Here is a 16,711-nt window from a genome sequence, read left to right on the forward strand (position 1 = left end):
TGCAATTAAAATGAGCACCACTCCCAGTCAACAGCAGAATCCTCTGCCACTCTTTCCGTGCGATCTCACACCCTCACCCAATTTGTCTGTCATCAGGCCAGAAATGCCATCTACTGTATATTACCATCAGTGAAGTTGCCATGGTATCATTTAGAAGCAGAGCAATGCTGCTGGCTGGGTAACTGTGCACTCCCTATCCCACGATGCACAGCTTGCCAGGCACTTAAGGTTTCCCTTCACACTTCTCCTGCAGCTAATAGCCACTCTCCTTTCCTTTGAAAGCATCACACAAAAGACCCTCGCAGCACCAGTCTTGCAGCTTCTTGCTGAGTAAAAGGAAAGATCACTGGGTTGCGGCACTGAAAAAAAATAATTCTTTTTTATCTGAGGCCCCAGAGTTAAAAGTATAAGCTGACATCTTAGGACAACTGTGAGTACGCTGGAATCTCTTTCTTTTTCCCTTCCTGGGAATCCCTAAAGCAGTGTTTCCCAACCTTGGCAACTTGAAGATATCTGGACCTTGGCAACTTGAAGATATCAGTGAGAAAATATTATTTTACTGAAAGAGTAGTAGATCCTTGGAACAAACTTCCAGCAGACGTGATAGATAAATCCACAGTAACTGAATTTAAACATGCCTGGGATAAACATATATCCATCCTAAGATAAAATACAAAAAATAGTATAAGGGCAGACTAGATGGACCATGAGGTCTTTTTCTGCCGTCAGACTTCTATGTTTCTATGGACTTCAACTCCCAGAATTCCCCAGCCAGCATTCGCTGGCTGGGGAATTCTGGGAGTTGAAGTCCAAGTATCTTCAAGTTGCCAAGGTTGGGAAACACTGCCCTAAAGGACAGGAACGGGTGTGTTTTAAATGTTTCTGGTACTTATGACTGAGGAGAGAAGCTGTGCAGGTGGTATTTCTGAATCAGCAAAGCCACGGTGGCTGATAGAAAGGGCCTACAATTTTTCTAAGATGTATTTCCACAGGGATGCTTATAACATGATGAATTTTGAGAGGAAAAGGGGAAATGATGTTGCTGGGAAGACTGGGAAGGGAGGAGAAGTGATGGGAAAGAGCCACTGGGACACTGGCAGTGGCAGCAGCTGAGAAAAGTGGGAGGATGGAAAGGCTGTGATGAAAACAGCCTGGTGGCCTATGTTACACTAAGAGCCCTGGAGGGGGGAAAAGGGCAAATGTGCACCTCCCTTGCTCCATTTATCCCATTTGGATTTTGTTCCAGCCATATCCCCGAATAACCCAAAACTTTGGAAGGATAGAAGCTGAATCAACCTTGAACCTGGTGAGGATCGAACCCCTGGCAGTCAGCAGAAATAGCCTGCGATGCTGCATTCTAACCATTATGCCACCACGTCTCTTATATCTGGTCTGGCTGCCAAAAATGATAAAAATACACTCAGCTTATTCAAAGGTACCATTTTTAATCATAAATGTACCCTAAGAGGGAGTCAAGGTATAGCATAGGGAAGGCGCAACAAAGTTTCAGATTTAGCAATTGTAGATAAATCTGAAACCATGCATACAAATATTTAGTGGCAAAAAAGGACTTTATTGTCATTTGGAAAGTGTCACTTTATACAACTCCCCACCTAACCTGCAAAAAACCTCTGTCTTTTATCAGAAGTACCTCAGGGACCAATGGATGTTAAGCACCATGCAAATATTTTTTTTAATGCAATGCATTGCTCCCATTTTTGTGTTCGCAGTTATTTTACCTGGAACCTAACCTGCAAAAAAACCCTGTCTTTTATTAAAAGTATCTCAGGGACCAATGGATGTTAAGCACTATGCAAATACAGTGTTCCCTCGATTTTCACGGGTTAAAACTTCGCGAAAAGTCTATACCACGGTTTTTCAAAAATATTAATTAAAAAAAATACTTTGCAGTGTTTTTCCTCTATGCCACGGTTTTTCCCACCCGATGACATCATGTCATCACCAAATGTTCGTCCACCTTTAATAAATATTTTTTTAAAATAAACTTTAATAAAGAAACATGGTGAGTAATAATCTAAATGATTGCTAAGGGAATGGGAAATTGCAATTTAGGGGTTTAAAGTGTTAAGGGAAGGCTTGTGATACTGTTCATAGCCAAAAATAGTGTATTTACTTCCACATCTCTAGTTCGCGGAAATTCAACTTTCGCAGGCGGTCTCGGAACGCATCTCCTGCGAACATCAAGGAAACACCGTATTCTTTTTTTTTTTTTTAAAGCAATACATTGATCCCACTTTTGTGTTGGAGTTATTTCACCTGGAACCTAACCTGCAAAAAAAATTCTGTCTTTTATCAGAAGTAACTCAGGGACCAATGGACATTAGGCACCTTGCAAATATTCTTTTAAGCAAATGCAGCACATTGTTCCCACTTTTATGTTGGGAGTTATTTTCACCTGGAGCTGCACTGGCCCAACCCAAGGGCCCAACATTCCTGTTTCCAACTCTGCCCAGACAGACATGTTGCCTTCCAAAGAACCAAAGTAGGGCAACAACAAGCAAGGTCCCTTCTGTTCAATTGGGGGCTGGGGGGTTGTATGTTTATTTATTTCGGGGCAGGCTAGCCAAAGGGGACCTCCCAGCTTGCTCTCTCTGACTTACAGTGACCAACTGACTCCATAATGATTGAGGCCTCTACCTTCACCTAAACTTACTGTATCTTGCTTTCAGGATAACTGAGAGAGGAGTGGGAAGGTGCTGTGGTTAGAGTACAGTACCGCAAGCTGCTTCTCCTGCCTGCTGGCTGTACTTCACCAGTTCAAATCTCAGCAGGCCTAAAGTTGACTCAGCCTTCCATCCTTCTGAGGTGGGTAAAATGAGGACCCAGATTGTTGTAGGTGAGATGCTGATTCTGTAAACCGCTTAGAGAGGGCTGTAAAAGCACTATGAAGCGGCATATAAGTCTAAGTGCTATCTCACCTACAAAAAGATATTGACAAAATTGAACGGGTCCAAAGATGGGCTACAAGAATGGTGGAAGGTCTTAAGCATAAAACGTATCAGGAAAGACTTAATGAACTCAATCTGTATAGTCTGGAGGACAGAAGGAAAAGGGGGGACATGATCGAAACATTTAAATATGTCAAAGGGTTAAATAAGGTTCAGGAGGGAAGTGTTTTTAATAGAAAAGTGAACACAAGAACAAGGGGACACAATCTGAAGTTAGTTGGGGGAAAGATCAAAAGCAACATGAGAAAATATTATTTTACTGAAAGAGTAGTAGATGCTTGGAACAAACTTCCAGCAGACGTGGTTGGTAAATCCATAGTATTGTAATTGAATTTAAACATGCCTGGGATAAACATATATCCATCCTAAGATAAAATACAAAAAATAGTATAAGGGCAGACTAGATGGATCATGAGGTCTTTTTCTGCCGCCAGTCTTCTATGTTTCTATGTTGTTTGTTTGTTTGTTTGTTTGACTTCTATGCCGCCCAAGCCCAAAGGACACAGGGCAGCTTACAAAATAATGATACAATACAAAAGATACAAGCAATAAAAAAGAAGTCAAATATAATCTCTAAAACTAACCCTGTGCTAAAACCCATTTATATAAAAAACAGTCAAATCTTATGCATGCACACCATTCATAAAGTTTGGTCATGAAAGATAGAAACATAGAAGATTGACCGCAGAAAAAGACCTCATGGTCCATCTAGTCTGCCCTTATACTATTTTCTGTATTTTATCTTAGGATGGATATGTTTATCCCAGGTATGTTTAAATTCAGTTACTGTGGATTTATCTACCACGTCTGCTGGAAGTTTGTTCCAAGCATCTACTACTCCTTTCAGTAAAATAATATTTTCTCAAGATGTAAAATTCATCCCCCCCCCCCCCCGCCGGCAAAGCCAGGTCTTTGTGGCCTTGTGGAAGGCCAGCAGGGTGGGAGCAGTATGAACATGGGAGGGGGTGGGTAGTTCGTTCCATAGAGTCAGGGCAGCCACAGAGAAGGCCCTCCCCTGCAGGCCTTCTATATATGCTACAAGGAAGGCGAAACGATATCTTTTTTGACTAGGGAAGGAGAATCCCGACTCCCGAGCCACCCACCCACCCACCCCTCAGAAACATAGTTGGCGAGCAAGGCATTCTCTTCCCACTTCTCCAAACCCCTCCGAGGATCTCAAGCGCTGCTCCTCATTCTCAGAGAGGCAGGGATTCTGCTATTAGCTGCCCCCGACACGCAGCCGGTGGGAAGGAAAAGACAGGCTTCCCTACCTGATTTGCAAGAGCGCAGCTCAGCTCTCGGGGCTTCGCTCCATCATCCAACCACGGCCACCAAGGGGACCGTCTTTTCCAATTGACGGGACACTTTTTTTAACCCCTCGCGGGCGGCGCCCTTTCCAGGCCAGCGGCCCCTCCGCCGGCTACGCCTCTCGCGAGGAGCTCCCACGTCCGCTGGGCGGCCGGGCTGAGAAAGCACACCGTGGCGGCACCACAACAAACCCAACTCGGCCAAGCCAAGGGAGCGTCTGCAAATTCCCAGCCCCGCGCCGCCTCGAAAGGGGAGGGGGGCCCTTCCGTCCTCCCGCCGCCCCACCCACCTGGGCTGCTTGGCTTTCTCCGGCGTGCGGGGACCGCCGCCCATAGGGCTCGCTTGCCCTCAGCAGTTTGTTCGGAGTCGCCTCAGCTTTAGGTCACAAAGAGGTCGAACTTTCCCAGGGCGAAGCAAACATTCCCTCCCTGAGCGAAGCCGTCCAAAGAGGGACCTTCTCGGTCCGCCTCCGCCCCTCCCTTCCGCAACACTGCAGCAGAAAACAGGAGCCGCTGACTTCCCTCGCCTCTTCACAGAATGGCCGGGGAAGGGACCGTCCCCAAATTATCAACTCGGTCAGAGGGAAAAAGAGAGAGAGATGGCGAGCAGCTCTTCTCCCCCGCAAACCTGTTTATAGCGGGGGTAGGCAAGGTTGGCTCTTCTGTGACATGCGGACTTCATCTCCCAGAATTCCTGAGCCAATCCTGTTAGCTCAGGAATTCTGGGAGTTGAAGTCCACGTGTCATAGAAAGCCAACTTTGCCTCGCCCAGGTTTATAGTAAAGTTTCAAAGAAGCTACTGGAAAAAAAATTAAAATAAGGCCTCGCCATCTGAAGATCCCAGCTTTAGCTAGGAGACACCAATCTAGCCAGCATCTAAGTCAGAGGTCTTCAAACTTGGCAACTTTAAGTCCACAAGTCTTAAAGCTCTGCCAAGTTTGAAGCCCTCTGATAAATTGTGGGATTCCTTTGTGGTCTGGGCTAATCACGTGATCCTTAAACAAAAATGGACTGAGCGAGCCATGACTCAGAGAAACGTGGTTAGTGATGGGAATCGCATCATCTATGTGCACCTGAACTTGTTTGGCTGCTAGGACAAATAGGGCGAGATATAGAGAAGGGGAAGGAAATTTTTCTATGCCTGTTTCTGTTCTGGATTTCTAGTTAAATTAAAAAAAAATTGTGTTAAGGCACAGCAGATCACTTTGGTCTCATTCATTTTCTCTTTTCAAGCTTAAAAGAGAAACAATGCTTTTCTTAAATCTCTTTACTGATGGTTGGGCTAAGTCAGTATTTCTCAATTATTTTCTGTTACACCGCCCCCAGGAAGAAATAAACATTCCCCCTCCCCCAACTCTCCTCCCAGAGGATTGTTTGCAATATTCAGCACGTTTTCACTGAAAAAACTCAAACAGCTTATCAGTGTGATTGGGGTGTAATGTGTTTAAGTGTCACCTTAATTTATTTGGCTTCATGCTGTCCACTGCCAACATTTTTATGCACAGTAAACATACCGGTCTTTCCTCGTCTTCCACCATAGTCACAGTGAAGCCAAGTGCTACATATGCTTCGTCATATTTCCTCATCTTAGAGACTTACATTTGTCTCATTATCTCCGTCTCTCTCCTCCTTTCTTTTCATCCCTGTTAAATATTTTCCCATTGGTGTGTCTTAAGGTTTGTTATATGAACTTCATATCTCCTGCTCTCTGCTGTGTGCTATTGTTTGGTGCAAAAAACCCATACTCCCTGCAGCAAAAAAAGCACATCCGCCCGTTATGTGTCCCTCCTGGAATCACTCCCCCTGCCCCACTATTTGAGAAACACAGGGCTAAGTCCAGAATCTGCATCCGAAGCATCACATACAGCATTTGCCTATGTTCAGAAGCACATTCTCTAAAATGTCATTTGCCAAATTGAAATTACCCATAGTTGGCTGATAATATTCTTGCTTATCAACAATGATTCTTCAAGGATTTGAACAGAAATGAAGGAGGAGAAGAAAAAACACTCCCAAGGACTCATCTCAAACAATCTAATAATGACATGCCCTCCCCCACTTCGGCACCTGACCTAAACCCTATAAAAGTAATCCTTAAAAATAAAGCTTGCCTAATAATTGTGCATGCAGTGTATTGGTTGTCCACATTGTACATAATAAAAAGAATAGTAATAATATTGAGATTAAATTACTTTTACAACTTTTTTTTTTCAAAAAGAGGATGTTAAAAGTTCTCTAGAAAATAGGAAAAAACAGAAAACTAATCTCATCATGAAGTGAACAACTTCATGACACACAAAGTATTCTAAATTTGATATCTATCATTTGTGTGTGTGTGTGTACATAAAATTTATATGGTCATCAAAATTTGCTTGAATAACAATAGATATATATTCATAGCATCCCGAAGTCTTGAGCTGATGCCATATCTTAGCCAGGTATATCTTGGAGAAAGGAATCACCTCTCTACTTTCAGCCAAGTTATGTTCATATATACAAAACTGACCCTTTCTTTTTTTTTCTTTTTAAAAATTTTCTTTATTGAAGAAAGAACAACACCACAGCACATATGTGTCTACATGTACAAATCATAAAAGAGAAATTTGAGCATGGAGGATATAAAAAAAACATACAAATATATGGTTTTTGCATTAAACCTCTATCATAATAAGTAGTTGATGTCTTAATTGAATGAAAAGGAGAGAGGAATACAACACCTTAATAAAATAAAAAGGGAAAAGGTAAAGAAGAAGAGTTAAAGAAGAGAAGAGGAAAGAGAAGAAGAAAAAAGAAAGGAAGAAAGAAAGAAAGAGAGAAGGAAACTGTACATATATACAACTGGGATAGGTCAACCTCTTTGTTGACTCGTTTCTCACAGCAATTATAGACTTGTTGCATTTCTGTTAATTGCTGATATTTTTGTGATAATTGGTTTGTATAGGAAGAAGTTCAATTTCTGAAACTGAAGCTTTATCCCATTGTTGTTCTCTAGTAAGTCATTTGTGTATGGTTTCAACATCATATACAGAAGTTTCTATCATGTTTTAGGTCTTTATTTTGGGATGGAGTTGTAGAATGGAGGTTTAAATTATAGGTTCTTTTGGTTTTGAGAGTCTTTTTCTGGTCTAGCCAAGTGAACCATTTCTCCGAGGCTTTGTAAAAGTGTAAAGTAGTGGGGATATAGTCAAGTTTCCAATTTTGAGTGAAGGCTATTTCATTCCCTCTTAAATTATGGATAAAGAGAACTTTATTGCAGGTCAGCTATACGTTAGGTATAGTCAGTTAGAAACTGCAGTCACCAAAACTCCACTGTGCAGGGGTTTGGGGCTGTGCTTTCAGCAGAGGAGGCTGGAACAAAGCTTTAGAGCTAAACTGCAATATGTTTTTCTCACAAGCAACTTGCTCCTGTTGCCCTGTGCCTATGAAGTAGTGATGGGCTCCTAGGGGTACAGTCAGCAATGCAGTATCGGTAGCAAAATTTGGAGGTCCACCCAGAGCACCCAATTTGCACTGAAAGATGTTGAAACAAAATGCATAAGCTACGCCTACAGTGTGGTAGTAAAAATTTTGGTAGCCCATCACTGCTATGAAGTCTCCTAATATGCAGCTTTCCCTGAATGTAGCCAAGTCTCCCCTAGCTCAAATAATCTCATTATACATGCAGATATTACAATCCACTCAATCAACTAGTTGACACCAACAAGGGACATGTTTTGTCTTTGCATTCAGAATTTCCTAGACTGGATTACCCTTTCACTCTCCTCTCTCCTATACAACAACCAACCATATATCATACCTTGCAACGTGCCACATCAGCATTTACTTTCTACTTTCATGGGGACATCTGGAGAAGCCCCAGAATTAATGTTGTATATTTTCGTTTGGTTTTTTTTTAGGTCAGGGGTGTCAAATTGGTGATACACGGGCCAGAGCTCCATGAAGGAGAAAAATATCACAATACATCACGTGATGGCAAAGTGATGCGGCGAGTTTGATACCGATGTTTTAGGTGAATGATGTGAAATAAAGTAGAGAATTTTCTATTGTTTGTGTTGTACTTCCAAGAGGCAGGATGCAAGCTAGGCACTTATTTTTTTTATTCCCTTTCTGGGGGGAAGGGTCATGAGATCTTTCCTTAAATCTGGATGATATCTGCCACATGAATCCCAGTGGCCGACAAGGTCCCACAGAGTTGGCCTTCTCCAGGTCCCGTCGATTAAACAATGTCGTTTGGCGGGCCCCAGGGGAAGAGCCTTCTCTATGGTGGCCCCAGCCCTCTGGAATCAACTCCCCCCAGAGATTAGAACTGCCCCCACCCGCCTTGTCTTTTGCAAATTACTTAAGACCCATCTGTATCGCCAGGCATGGAGGAACTGAGACACCTCCCCCAGGCTTTTATATTTTTATGTATGGTATGCGTGTTTTGTATGGTTTTTAAATGATGGGGTTTTTAGATGTTTTTTAATATTAGATTTGTTTACATTGTAACACTGTTATTATTATTGTTGTGAGCTGCCCCGAGTCTTTGGAGAGGGACGGCATACAAATCAAATAAATTATTATTATTATTATTATTATTATTATTATTATTATTATTATTATTATTATCCTTGTGACAGTGATGGTGAACCGATGGCATGGGTACCACAGATGTCACGCGAGCCATATCTGAAGGCATGCGAGGTGTTGCTGCATGGCCAGCTGATTTTTGGTCTTCTTTTTGGTCATCTTCATTGTCCCCAGGCTTCAGGAAAGCCTCCTGAACCCTGGGGATGGTGAAGAAGAGCCCCATGGGCCAACCAGAAGTCCATTTCCGGTTCACTCTCCCCAGGCTTCAGGAGGCTTTCCCGAAGCCTGAGGAGAGCAAACAACAGCCCAACAGGCCTACCAGATGTCTGGAGGCTTCAGCGGAGCCTGTGCACATGCACAAGGGGGGCAGTGTGAGGTATTGTGTGCATGGGTGGGGAGGGCAGTGCATTATGGGCATGCCTGCATATGCATCCTTTTAGCACCCAAGCCAAAAAAGGTTCACCATCACTGCCTTAGGACATCTAGGTGGAAAAACTGTATGGATTGACCATACCAAGCTAAACATTGTGCAATTTTAAAAACAACAGCAGATTTGAATTTGAATTCATGGTGTAAAAAGACATATTTTTAGAACCCCTCATTGAAAAAAATTGCAAACATTAATTTCCACCCCATTAAGTGACACCTCCTAGTGATTGTGAGCAAACCCTGAAAAACTCTTTAAAATTAAGGTGGTAAATAGGCCGAAAATGTGAGAAAAATGTGTGTAAAAATTCATGAAATATCATGGCTTAGAAAAAAAATCGGAGCAGCTTGTGGGAGCAAGAAAAACAGGAAGTTGTTAATGGGCTAAAAAAGGCTTTAAAATGTAGAATTAGTGTCAGGGAATCAATTGTTCAAAGCTCATGCTTTAACATTTTTATGTTTTTATAACATGAAAAATGGAGAAAGAAACAAAGCAGCAGGTTCTAAAACCTTCTATTTCTCCTCTTTCTAATCTTCTTGCTTTTTTTAAAATGGGTTTTTTTTAAAAAAATCCATGGGAAATCAGAGGTTCCAGCTTTTGAATGCCTGGATTCATAGTAAAATACACACTTCTTCAATGTTCAGATCTGGTTGTGCCTAAAGCATCGCTGTATGTGGCTTTTCAATACCATCCAAATAAGAAAAAATTCATGAGCGAAATGATCCTCAGCATATTTCATATCTGAACACTCAGCAGCTGGCTGTGAAGAGGAAAACAACTTGATTTATAAAGTTAATTCAGCACTGCCATCTACTGCTTTGCTTTGGACTCTGGAAAATGATTCAACTCACAGAATTTATCTTGCCTTGAATTTCTGGCTGCACTCATCCCACAGCTCAAGATTTTTAGACGAGCTCTTGGCATTTTCATTTCTGATGAGCGGCCATAGATTGAGGCAGAATTTAGGTTTCATTTGTAAAACGTCAATAGTTTTATCTCTGATTGTCGCATTGAAAGAAAATAGAAATTTAGATGATGAAGTTGAGCTTTCCACCTTGATATCATGGAGAGAATTATTGCCAGCTTGTGTTGAAAGTTCTGGGCTAATCAACCAATGCTCCAAATTGATTTTCTATCATTAAAATTGTCTTTCAAATTGCTTTGAAATTATTTTCCTTTAACCACACCCTTAGTTTATTTGTGGGAAATAACCATTATAGAATCAGGGAAAAAAAGGAATATAGTGTTATTATTAGATACACGCAATATTCCTAAAGCAATATATTTTATTTACTTATTTACTTATTTACTTTTGTACTTATTTACTTATTTACTTATTTACTTACTTACTTATTTACTTATTTACTTATTTACTTATTTATCAAATTTGTATGCCGCCCCTCTCCGCAGAATCGGAGAGTCTTTTGAAAAGGAACCTTTGCTTCCGCTAGCAATTTAAATAAAAGAGGAAAATAATGAGAACAGTGATAGGAGAGTTGAAATTAAACTTTTGCTTGGTACCTTCTAAAGTGGTACCATTTCGGTTTATAGAGACACAAGCAAGAGAATCAATAGGATTGTGTTTCATTCTAGATGGGTTGTTTGTTTGTTGAGTAAATGTATATGGTTGCCCATTTAAAGCCAATCTGATCAATATAAACTATACAGCCATCGGGTGCAGTGGTTACAGAATAGCATTGCAGGCTAATTCTGCCCACTGTTTGATCCTTTTTTTAAAAGAGTTTTATTTTTATTTTTTCACTATCTTTACATAAACATTCATACATAGACCATAATATTAAAATATACAATAATTATACATTTCTGTCCAAAATGCTATAAACTAATATCCAAATTTGCACCTTTTGTTTTCCTTCTATATTTCATACTACAGTACTTGCCTCCCTCCATCTCCCTCTCTCCCTCTTTCCTACTTACCTCCTTCCTCTCTCACTTTCCTTTCTACTTCCTCTTCCTCCCTTTTATTCTTCCCTAAGTACCTCAAATCCATTTTATAGTTAACAGACAAGCAATTCCAAACCCTAACTTCATAGCAAAATCAGGAGGAAATTGGGCTGCCATTTGTCATGAAGGCGGTAGGGAGTCCTGCTTGACCAGGAGGTTGGACTAGATGACCTAAAAAGTACCTTCCAACTCTGTTATTCTGTACCCATTCACCACTTCTTTCCCTTATTTCTGATAATTCCTGGACTGTGAGAATTACTTTCTTCTCACTGTATCTTTCCCTTCTCACATTATGGACATGGCAATATGAATAGATCCAGTGCGCCAGGGTGGAAACAGTTCTTTAGCTCTTCATTTTTTCCAGTCCCTTTAATATTTTTGATGAGTAAAGTAATTCTTAATGTCTTATTGCTTGAACGATGTAGCTGTCATTCTTCATAACTAGGGAATTAAGTCATATATGATTTCTAATATTTAGATTTCAGATGTGTTTATATGTGTTCACATATAAATAAATTATTTATCTGTCTGTCTGTCTGTCTAATTTATATATTTGTGTGTGTGTGTGTGTGTGTGTGTGTATATATATTTGGATTTCTTCCCATGTATGTTTCAGAGATTCCTGGTGATGTTTCGACAAGATCCCACTCGTCATCTTCAGGCTGGTGCTTTCGGCCTTGTGCTCGGGTAAACATAAGGGGAAGATATATATAATGCTCAAAAAAAATAAAGGGAACACACAAATAACACAAAGCTGAATGTGCACCACAGCATGTGAAATTGATTGTCAATCAGTGTTGCTTCCTAAGTGGACAGTTTGATTTCACAGAAGTTTGATTTACTTGGCATTATATTGTTTTGTTTAAGTGTTCCCTTTATTTTTTTTCAGCAGTGTATATATATATATCGTTCTCCCAGTTTTAAAATAGTAATCTTACCTAGGGGATAGATTGGTCAGAGAGGCATCCAATGAGGCCTCATACAGTAGCTGAAGATAGAGATGAGCTTTCCTCAGTCCTAATCCAACACTGTAACCATGAATGATGGGGATTTTGCTTTGAATTTCTCCTGTCCTATGTTGTGCATTCCAATTACATATTTGTTACTAATTCTGTTAGGGCATAAATCCCTACTTGACGCTATGCAGTGTGTGCAGGTTTACTTTGGAGGAGATTAATTCCTTTTTAGAGACGTGTGCCAATGATATATTGATAATTACAACAAGTACAAATTCTGATGACCTTAAAGTCATGTTATCTGATTTAGGAGCTGATGTAAAATTTTATATCTTCTGGCTCCAAGGTATAATTGTATACCTTGGAGCCAGAAGATATAAAATAAGAGTCCTCGGCAGTTGTCATCTGATGGAAACATTATGAATTTTGAGAAAACATTATGGATATTTACCCAGAATAATTGCTTTGAAGGGTGTGGTTACTTATATACCCCAATTGATCAAAAGGCAAATTGTTGAGATTATTTTCCGGCATACTCATCCTAAATCATCTACCACTGCTGCTTACTTTGGGTGTGTGTGTGTGTTTCCCACTAGGTGAAGGAATTATATATAATCATCCATAATTTGTACATTCTAAGGATGAATTTATTTGATGTATTGCCTTCTAGTCAGCTGAGCAATCAGTTTAACTAGCAAAAAATTAAAATATATAAAATAAACGTAAAGAGTTGCAATTAAAATAACAGTGTTGTGAATTAACATGAACAATCTGGTGAAAGGGGTGTGTGCTTGTTCAAAGGCAGCAGAGGTAGCAGCTTTTCTAAGGAATGGCATTCTACACAAGGACAGGAAGAACCTCTCTTTTTAGTCAGCTAAATGAACCTTAAATTTGTGGGGAGCACTTTCAGTAGCATTTAGAATTCAGGACGGGGCTCTCTTCCAGTTGTTAAAAGCTGGATAGTTTCCTAATGGTAGGAACAGGTCCTCAGATAGTCAGGGCAGAGGCTGTTTAGAGTTTTAAAGATGAATACTGCCAACCTCTTAAATTGTATCTCGAAAGCTATTGACAAGCAGCATAGATCTTTCAATAAAAGCCTGGATGCTGTATTTTGTACCAGCTAAAACATCTCAACGTTTTTTAAGGGTAGTCCTCCGTAGAGATACCGCAGTTGTTGGATAAAGGTGTGTATAATGTTGCCAAATGCAACCTCAGAGATGATCATGGTTGGTACACAACTTTTAATTATGCACCCACAATCTCTACCACAGATATTAAATACAGATCCAGTTACAAATGATTATCAAGAAACACATCTACACAGTGGAGTACTCTTTCAAAGGAAGTGAAACTCTACCCCAAATTAGGAGAACACTATACTTTTTGTTAAAATGTGCATGTAAAATGCACATTAAAACGTGCATGTAAAAAATGCAAGTAGAAAAATAGGGACCACCTTTGATGGGAAGGTAACAATGTTCTGTGCGCCTTTGGTGTTTAGTCATGCTGGCCACATGATCACAGTGACTTCTTTGGATAGTGATGGCTCTTCGGCTTTGAAAACAGAGATGAGTACCACCCCCTAGAGTCGGGAACAACTAGCACATATGTGCGAGGAGAACTGTTACCTTTAACTTTATACTGTGTTTTAAAAGTTGATTTTAAGTTCTTCCTTACCTGCATCATGCTTGGACTGAAATTTCAGTTTGTTCTCATTCAGTTAATTTTTGAATTTACACAACATCCAAGGGTATCAACAGCTCTTTGGTGTTAGACATCAAGGAGAAATAAAGCTCTGAATTATTTCTCCAACAATTTCCTATAAAGGTTCAACAGGATGGAGAAGCATATTGAACCATGTTGACATGTACTCAGAAATGTAATTATAATTATATATCATTTAAGCTAATGCATGGCTTTGCAGCATATTAAGCTTTTTTTAAAATCTCCAAGTACAACAAATTCTGTATTTTTAAGATTATCTTCTGAACTGACACTATTTTTTCATAGTTATCTATTTCCTATTTATTTTCCTATACCAGAACAAATAACCTAGCAGAGATTAAACTGGAAGTGTAAATCATTTTTTTTCTCTTGTGTCTAAGCTGAGCTCTTTATGTTTATTTATCTCAACTGGTTGCCATGCAAAAGCTGCAAAGCAAATGACAAACTTGCATACAAAGTGAAAAACTCTAAAATGTGTGAAGTATTTAGCATGTAGTATGATCGTTTGATGTGCTACTACAATAGAATATTATATTATAAACTCATTGGCGCATTTGAGTCTTTGTGTAACGTGATTTTAAGATATATATATGGTGGAATGAAGAAATCTTGGATAATTCAGGAGTAGCTTATTGTATAGAAGGATTATGAATTCTATCCGGGGGGGGGGGGGGGGCTACTGCCCAGACCGGGGGGATGCAGTGGGGTAGTGAAAATGGAGCTCCACCCCAGAGCACCCAATTTGCACTGAAAGATATTGAAAGAAAATGCATAAGCCTGCATAAGCCACGCCCACTGGTAGCCCTTCACTGGCTCCATCCTGATATTCAAAATAGATTCTTGGACTTGTAATGCTTTGCATCCAAGCATAATGTGTGTTTATTTAGCAGTTTCCAGTTGATTTTAGTCTGGGTTAGGGCTGTGCTAGGTAGCTTGGACTGATTGCAATAGCCCTCAAAGGCCTTTACCTACGCACTGAGCATGTGAAGAAATATCTTCTAGTTCTTTCATAACTACTGAAAAGTTGTCCTCCAGTAGCTTTTGGTGTATAATCTATACAAAATAATTGCTGGAGAAGGCTTGCAAAAATAGGCAAAATAGTTTTGCTATACTTCCATCTTATGCTGTAGCTTCAAAGAGCTGCTTCTCTATATCCTTCATCAAAGAGGAACACTCTTTTTACTCACTGCCAGAGTTACTAGTAAAAGTGTAGTCTCCACAAGTGTGGATTATCAGGTGCCCAGCTGTCAGACGCTCCAAGACATCATAAAGTTAGTTAAGGCTGCCCACTGCTTTGGACCAAAGAATTAAATTTTTATTGTAATTAAAGCATTAAAGACAAGTCTCTGAATTGACTGAGACAGATGCAGAATTTATTCTCCTTTCTACTTCAACTTCACATAAGGCCATAACTTCACATTGCAGATTAGTGTAACCATTGTGTTTGCTTTGTTTCTAGAGAAAAATATTTTGGGATTAAGATATTTGAAGAGGAGAATTAAGGGGGAAAGGGATTTAATCATTCAACTGCCTCCTGTTTTACTATTTATTTTCCCTAAGTGGCACAAGTTCCAGACAAAAGATGGAGAATTCAACTGGGGGGGGGGGGGATGCACCTTTGCCCTCCTAAAAGAGTCTGAAAATTTGGGTGTGTCTTATACTCTGAATTGTAGCTGTTTTTGGAAGCTTTCCCCCCCCATCCCTAACAAGGTGCTAACAATCTTCCCAGCTTGTAGGCTTGTTTTCATCACTACTCCCCCCGAAAAAGGCTTTTCCAGCCCTAACAAGCTGGTTTCATTGCTATTCTGAAGAGTTTTTTTCCATCCCTAAGCCTTTGCAGGCTTGTTTTCATTGCTACACCCTTGAAGACTTTTTTCAGCCCTAACCAGGGGATAGAATAGTGTGCTGAAGCAGAACATATTAAGGACACCAGCCAGATGAATACCTGGTAGGTAGATTTTTTCCTCCCCCCAAACTAAGTTACCTCTTATACTTTGGTGCATCTTCTATTCAGGTAGGCTGCTAGCTGGAATGCCTAATTGGGCTCACCTCCATGTCCTCTGGAGGTATCATGAGCTTGAGCAAAATTATGCTTCTACACCCATGCAGGTAGCAAAAATCGTGCATGGAGTCGGGTTCACCTGCGTCTTCGTGTGCAATTTTGCTACCTACACAGGCACAGAAGCATAATTCCGCTCAAACTCATTTTTTAAAAAGTATTTTTATTAGTTAAAAGCAAAATAAACTAGCCTTGTATTTACAAATATGCATATCGAGTGAAGAAAACAGCATGGCTACAGCAAACAAAAAGAAGGAGAAAGAAAAAGAAAAGCAAAGAAAAAGTACAAAATCATAGAATAATTCACTTGGTTAAAATAGGAGAGAAAGCTCCCTTTCTCTCTTGGCTATCAAGTTCTTATTTTGTCTTTTTTCTTTTCAAAGAATATTTCATGCAGTTATTCATATCGTTTAGCATTGTTACAATATCATTTTTGGTGTATTATAGATCTATCATTTCAATCATACATTATGCTATTCAATAAAATGTACTATAATTAATTAATGTATTTACTTTCTTTCACCTTTGTATGCTAAATGTTTTTATCTATACCAATTTTCCTGATCCTATGTAATTCCTCTTTAAGGTCACTTCTATGCAGTGGAGTTGGTTCAATTTTTCTTCTTTTTGTCTATCCAAAATATACCATTTATTCCATACTTTGTAGTAGTCAGTATCTTCTTTCTCTTTGATTCTCATGGTTAACCTGTTCATTTCCGCCACTTCCAGTATTT

The 16,711-nt window shown here is 39.8% G+C and overlaps 1 protein-coding gene across 8 annotated transcripts in view; it reads right to left on the reverse strand.

The window, feature by feature from the left end:
• Positions 1-4,774, reverse strand: part of TMEM63C (transmembrane protein 63C) — a 109,498-nt gene extending 104,724 nt beyond the window's left edge. For 3 of the 8 annotated variants that reach the window (XM_070754237.1, XM_070754213.1, XM_070754208.1), the window contains exon 1: positions 4,241-4,479. The gene's annotated coding sequence lies outside the window, so the exon portion shown is untranslated. Of the gene's footprint in view, positions 1-4,240 lie in introns of all 8 variants that reach the window. The other 5 variants (XM_070754246.1, XM_070754218.1, XM_070754240.1 and 2 more) reach the window with 4 other exon arrangements.
• Between the last annotated feature and the right edge of the window lie 11,937 nt (positions 4,775-16,711).

Source organism: Erythrolamprus reginae, chromosome 1 (assembly GCF_031021105.1).
Source record: "Erythrolamprus reginae isolate rEryReg1 chromosome 1, rEryReg1.hap1, whole genome shotgun sequence".
Lineage (NCBI taxonomy): Eukaryota > Metazoa > Chordata > Lepidosauria > Squamata > Dipsadidae > Erythrolamprus > Erythrolamprus reginae.